This window comes from Lactuca saligna, chromosome 3 (genome assembly GCF_052625555.1).
Source record: "Lactuca saligna cultivar CGN05327 chromosome 3, ASM5262555v1, whole genome shotgun sequence".
NCBI lineage: Eukaryota > Viridiplantae > Streptophyta > Magnoliopsida > Asterales > Asteraceae > Lactuca > Lactuca saligna.
This window is the reverse complement of record NC_136419.1, coordinates 6,286,492-6,293,259: the sequence shown is the minus strand read 5'-3', so window position 1 is coordinate 6,293,259 and position 6,768 is coordinate 6,286,492.

Sequence of the window (6,768 nt, the reverse complement as noted above, 5' to 3'; positions counted from 1 at the left end):
TAATACAACTTCCTAACTAATCTCATCCTAGGCTTTCCTACGACACCCTCCGACCTACTATCTGCCATCAGTTGCACTAGGAGTCCCTACCACCTTTACCTAACTAGCTTGTGGATACTATTACATATTTGCCTTCTAGTTAATTAAAGCTAGCCAGAACCCTTACAGCACAAAGCAAGCAGCATTCGAACATCGAATGCCAAATCAAGGATAGCTTAATTAGGTTTTTATATAGTTGACTAACAACCCTAACATACAACTCAATAAGCTCACACAACAGGCATATAAGGCATCCTTCCTAGATCCTTAGTCCTATTCTAGCATGCAACTATCAGAATCATATAACAGGCATACAAGGCATCTTCCTAGATCCTTATCCCTAATCTAGCATGCAGTTCTCATAATCATATCATATAATATAGCATAACAAGTATGGGTATCTTAGGGAAAACTTACTTGAGCTCGGCCGGTCACACACATCACACACCTCGTTCTTTCTCAAAATTCTTGAACCTAGATTTTAGAAAACTAGATTCTTGTAAATATCCTTCAAGCCCTCGATTTGAGTCCAGACACCCCGAAGGTGTGTCCGAATCCCTCAAACCAAGGATCTGATACCAACTTGTAACGTCCCAAATTTCGAGTCCAAAAATTTTGTTTGTAATTAAGTAGTTTATAAAATCGTTTACTGAAAACATTGTCAATATCATATCAATCCATGAACATTGCTCAAAATCAAAACATCGAACAGTAGTATAAATCATAGTACAATCCTAGAGAACTCATTGCGGAAATCATGTGTGTGTGATGCATTGCTACGTCGTCGGCTCCTTCCCCTTGGATGTAGAGGTACCTGAACCCAAAACTGAAATTGTAAGCATAAAGCTTAGTGAGTTCCCCCATCATACCACATACCATACAATCATACATGCTACAGGCAATTCTGAGGTGCCCGGCCTACCCATGTCAAGCCATTCTGGGGTGCTGACTACCCGTGTCAAGCCATTCTAGGGTGCTGACTACCCATGTCAGGCCATTCTGGGGTGCCTACCTACCCTCTGGTCTATGTCACCTGGTCATGGGGACTATTTCACTCCTACTAATATCACGTAATAACATATCATAAACATGTTGTCAGACATATATGGGGTGTCCGACCTACCCTTCGGTCCTAACAACCGATCGAGGGACTATTTCCCTCCTACTACCACTATCACATAGAACATAACATATTGGCACATAGAACATATCAAGTAATAACAAACTAGACAATTATCACAGAGAAAATCATCTCAACTGTAATTAACTACTAGTGGGTCGGCCTTGGTGCCTTAGACCCACTTTTACTGGAAGGTAAGTCACCTCAATGTCGCGTAGTGTCTGAACTGCCTCCGGTGTGGAAATCGTCTTCCTCGACTACTCAATCCCTACATGACAACTATATTAAGTCATCAATTCTTACTCACAACCCCCATAAGGGTCAACCCAAATCCTGGTCAAAGTCAACCTCCAGTTGACTTGACTCGCCGAATTGGTCTACCAACTCGTCGAGTCCCTATTCCTCCAAAATAATCCAACTCCCTACTCCACTCGTTGAGTCTAGCAACAACTCGATGGGACCTCCTTCAACCCTAATATTGGGACCATCTTCAACCGACTCTCCGAGTCCCCCTTGAACTCGTCGAGTTCATCTCCCTCATAAGAATGTGTTCAGTCTATGACTCGTCGAGTTGTATGAACAACTCGTCGAGTCCTTCTTCATGGTTTGGGAGATTGCCTTGGACTCACCGAGTTTGTTCATACACTCATCGAGTCCCATGATTTCCAGGTTTATAATCTCATCCAACTTTTTTGAGTCCTTCTCTATACTCAACCAGACCCCCAAAACAACAAACATTGGGGAACCACTACCCAACTCGCTGAGTCCCAAGAACAACTCGCCGAGTCCACTAAGGTCAATGTCCATAAACTTAATTTCTGCTAAGCTCATCTCATCCAAAGGGTAGATCTAACCCCCTAGGGTCGATATAACACGTAAAGTCACGAACTTTACGTCCATGCATGGGTCTTTAAGTTCAAAATGACCAAAAATGAGACATACAAGATGCATGAGGCTCTCATAGCCATAGAGTTGGCACCTTTATGCCATGAGATCCCTCCAAAGACCAAGATATGAAGCCATAACTCCATATTACACTCCACAACCCGAAAATAGCTTAGAATGCCCTAAATATACCAAAATCCAAGCTCTAAAGATGATTAAGAACATGGATGATCAAGATAGAAGCTTTTTACCTTAAATAAGCTGCAAATGGAACACAATCTCTGGATCTTCTAGCTTCAACTTGAACTCCTAAGCTCCTTTCCTCTTCTCAAGCTTCACAATCCACCAAAATGCACAAAAATAGCCTTAGAACACTCAAACAACGCTAGGGTTTCAGGCTAATGTCTTTTGGAAGTATAAGGGGCGATGGAAGATGAGATGGGGAGAGATAAGTTATTTAAATAGGGTGAAAACCCTCAAATTTACGGTTTCACTCAAACAGCATCTACTCGCCAAGTCGGTCTCCCGACTGGTCGAGTAGATCACTTAAACTTCCCGCGGATCACGAGTCTACTCGACGAGTTGGGCCCCCAACTCGTCGAGTTCCAGAAAAAAATATAAGAATTACTTGAATTAAATTCATACCAGGAATCGGGTGTTACACCTCTACTATACGCACCTAGCATAACTCTCTTTCCAGGGTGCATCCTCGGACTTAAAATCATATCCTCCCGGGTCTGATACCCTATCATGCTCACTAGCCCGCTTGCCAATGGCTAAGCTGCAACAACTGGAACATCCTCTGCCCCCAAACTAGGTCACAAACTCTTCCCAGAAGCTTCTCAAATTCTCCAAGACTCTTACCAATTCGAGTATGGATCATGTGCCTTTAGTAGTATGGACCCAATTCAAAGTACACTGCTATTTAGTGCATGTATATATGATTTTTGGTAAAAAATGAAAATAAATTGAAAAAAACATTTTAAAAAAAGGTGTAAATTAAAAATACAATGTTATTTACTACATTTAACACCTGAATATGAAAAAAATGCAACAAATAACAATGTACTTTGGTTTTTGTTAAAAAAAAATAAAATAAATTGCAAAAAGCAAAAAAAAAAAGTGTAAATTCAAAGTACATTGTTATTTAGTGTTGTTTTTTGGTTAAAAAAATCAAATAAAATGCAAAGAAAAAAAACAGAAAAAAGGTCTAAATCAAAAGTACATTGCCATTTAGTGCATTTACCACAGAAATATGAAAAAATGAAAATAAAATGCAAAACACATGGAAGAAAGTCAAAATTAAAAGTACATTGTTATTTAGTATTTTTAGTCTTTTTTTCGTGGTATATTCAATACCTCAACACCTCATACGCAAAAGATGGCCATTGTAGACATTAAGGGGGTGTTTGGCTTAGCTTTTCAAACCAAAAGTCCTTTTTGGAAAAGAAAAAAAAACAAAAGATGTTTGGCAAACTACTTTTAGAAGTTACTTTTGAAGTTTTTACATAAGGAAAATGAATTTTTTGGAAAAGTCAGGAAATCCTGACTTTTTGTAACTTATCCAAAAAGGACTTTTGGGGTTTGAAAAGCTAAGCCAAACACCCCCTAACTTGACCAAGGTGATGAAAACTATAATGTGAAATGAAATTATAATCCAAAAATTGTAGTTGATGAACAATTCAATAAGAATCTCTCTAACTCCACACCAACATCTTGTGGAAGCATGATTATCGAGATATGTATGTCTAGATCAGTTTCATTAGGTTCACAAACAATCTTGTACACTTGTATAGGGTTACAAAAAGAAAAAAAAAACATAAATAAATATTTGTCTTTGTTGTGTAATGTAAATTAATAAATGTAATCATTTAGTGCTACCTCTTTGGCTGTTTATAATAAGGATTACTGAAGCAATAACAACTTATCATGCAAAATTGTACATAAAGGGAAATGCAAAGCCATGACTCTTGGAATTTCAACACCTACTTACTTACCTGATATAAGCATAAAAAGGAAACCAAATGGAACATTAACAATCAAGCAGCAAACAGCAAACAACAACATAAAAAGAAGAAGTTAAGGGCTTTGAGGGTTCAAAGCAAATTGGAAATATCTTTCAATTTGGAGAAAGCACCAAAGGAGCCTCTCATACTTATCAAATGAGCTTCACCAAGGCTACAATGCATATTGATCTGCATATATCATAAACAAAAGCAATCTAAAATCAACATCAAGTAGCAAATTAATAGATTCTCAATTAAAGTAAAACAGAAGATGATGGTCTTACAGAAATTTGGATACCAAACTATAAAAAATATAACATATGGAAACTAATAATACAATAATGATAAACTATATAATGTTTCTTACCTAAATGCATGTATGTTCTCCAATAATGACGCCCTTTAGAAAAATTATGAATGAACCCATTGAACACATTAAACCCAGTGATTGTAAACATGATACCCACCTTTCTCCATTTTGCACTTTTCAATCTGTAAAACCATTTGTTAAAAAGTATGATGACTGGACAATAATAATGAAAATGTCATTCAATAACAACAAAATTGCCTTTATTTTAAGCATTTCACTACCTTTACATTTGTTAAAAATTCCTATTGTGGTTAGCCTCTGTTTATGAAAACCTATATAAAAGAAGTCTTCATATTATTAGTAAGAAAATTCATACAGTTGGAGTAAGAAAACAAATAATATGGTTAACTTAAATTATCCTAATAACCTTTCTATATTTTCTGTTCTCCATAAAATCACTGTTAAAAGCTAAAGCAAACCAAACAGTTGTTGCATGTGTAATCCAAAGTATGAAAAATTGAGTATACATCAAAAGAAAAAAAATAGGTAGCCATATACACAAGACCCATGCTCACACCTAAATATAAGACAATAAAAAACATTCAATCAAATGAAAGTGGCAATAGCTAGAGAAATGAGAGCTTATACCGAATACAAATGTGATAGGTTTCTCTGTTCTTCAAAAGGATACAGGAACTGGGAAAATTTAAAAATTGAGTCAACGACACACTGAAAATCAAATAATGAAAGGAACAGTACCTTGAAGTTTATTCATCGACAAATCTCCAGAAACGAAACATGTAGTGGTCCATAGAGTTATCAGCGGTGAACACACGGTTAAAAGGCGGAAATTGGAAGAACGAAGAAAACAACAAACATAAAAACAAAAACAAAAACAAAAAAAAAAAAAAAAAAAAAAAAAAAAAAAAAAGAGGAGGAGGAGAAAGTAGAATACAACGTCGATTTCAGGTTTGCACCATAAAACACAACACAACACCCTAGAACTGATTACTTGGATTCAACCTACAAGAAAGTGAATAACTTATTACGAGAATGAGACGAAAAAACAATCTGAACAAAAAAAGTCATTTAATCCTATTAAATATCGGTGGTTGTTGTGAAGGAGTAAAGGTATTTGAAGTTTTAGATGGCGGAATACTTCTAGAAGCAGAAGTCGACGTCGGCTTCCTGTAAAAGATTAAATGGTGGTCTTCAGTAGATACAAAAATGGAACCGGAAGCGGTAGAAGGCAACAAAAATAGGAATAGGCAAAAAAAATCGAACAACAGACCTTGTGAAAGAAATCGGATCAGAATCAATAATGGGTTGTAGCTAGAAACCTCTAGACACCACTGACGTGGGTTATAAATCTGACAACCACATCAATCATCGACATGCATCATCAATTTAGAGCAGAAACATCAACATGCATCTAGGGCCCCTGAGGTTGGAGCGATGGGAAGCATCGATAAGAGAAAGATAATCGAATAGAAAATGGTAGAAGTAGTATAAGGAAAGAGACAGTCAAAGATATTTATGGAGTTAATGGGTGATAGAGGCAGTGGTTAATCCCAGTGGAGGATTAAAATGAAGTGGGGAAGGCGAGCAGTAAATGTAGAGGGATACAGAAGAAGAGGGAGATATTTGGATTGGTGGCTTTTGAGTCAGAAACACTAATCTATTTCATATTTGCTTCAATTGTTGGTGGACATGAGTTCGGCCTCGGATTCTTAATAAATAAATAATAATTGGACCAATAAGAACAATGTACTCTTTATAAGGGGAGTTGTGTGTGTATGTGTATATATATATATATATATATATATATATATATATATATATATATATATATATATATATATAGGATCAGGTAGGAACTCAAAAAATGGTAGGAACCGTGAGGATAATTTTTAACCTTAAGATTGATAAAATAAATGGCCAGGATTTGACTTTATTTATCGTCAAAATCTTGTGAGATGATATGACATTTTTGTAATTAATTGCGAGATTTTGATAATTTCTGGAGAATGTTTATTGTTTCCAGGGTGTAAGTGACAAAAGAAAAAAACTAAAAGAAAAAAGAAAAGGAAAATTTGGCCATGTGACCTCTCTTGGAGCTGATACGTGCCCCCACCCCAGCATGAAAAGTATCCAACCCTTTTTGGTTGGTGGGTTTTTTTAAAACCTCTTAATTTGTTGGCCATAACTTTTTTTCTTTGAAAAAAAAAATATGAAAAAACAAAGTTTTTAAAATTTAATTCTCTAGAAAATGATCTACTCACTATTCTAATGATTTTGCAAAAAGAATTTTTAAAAATTAAGACGTTTTAGATACCAAACTTTATTTTAAAAGATTAAATTTTTTTTACAAATATGTTGAATATAATATAAACAAATAGAGATGATTC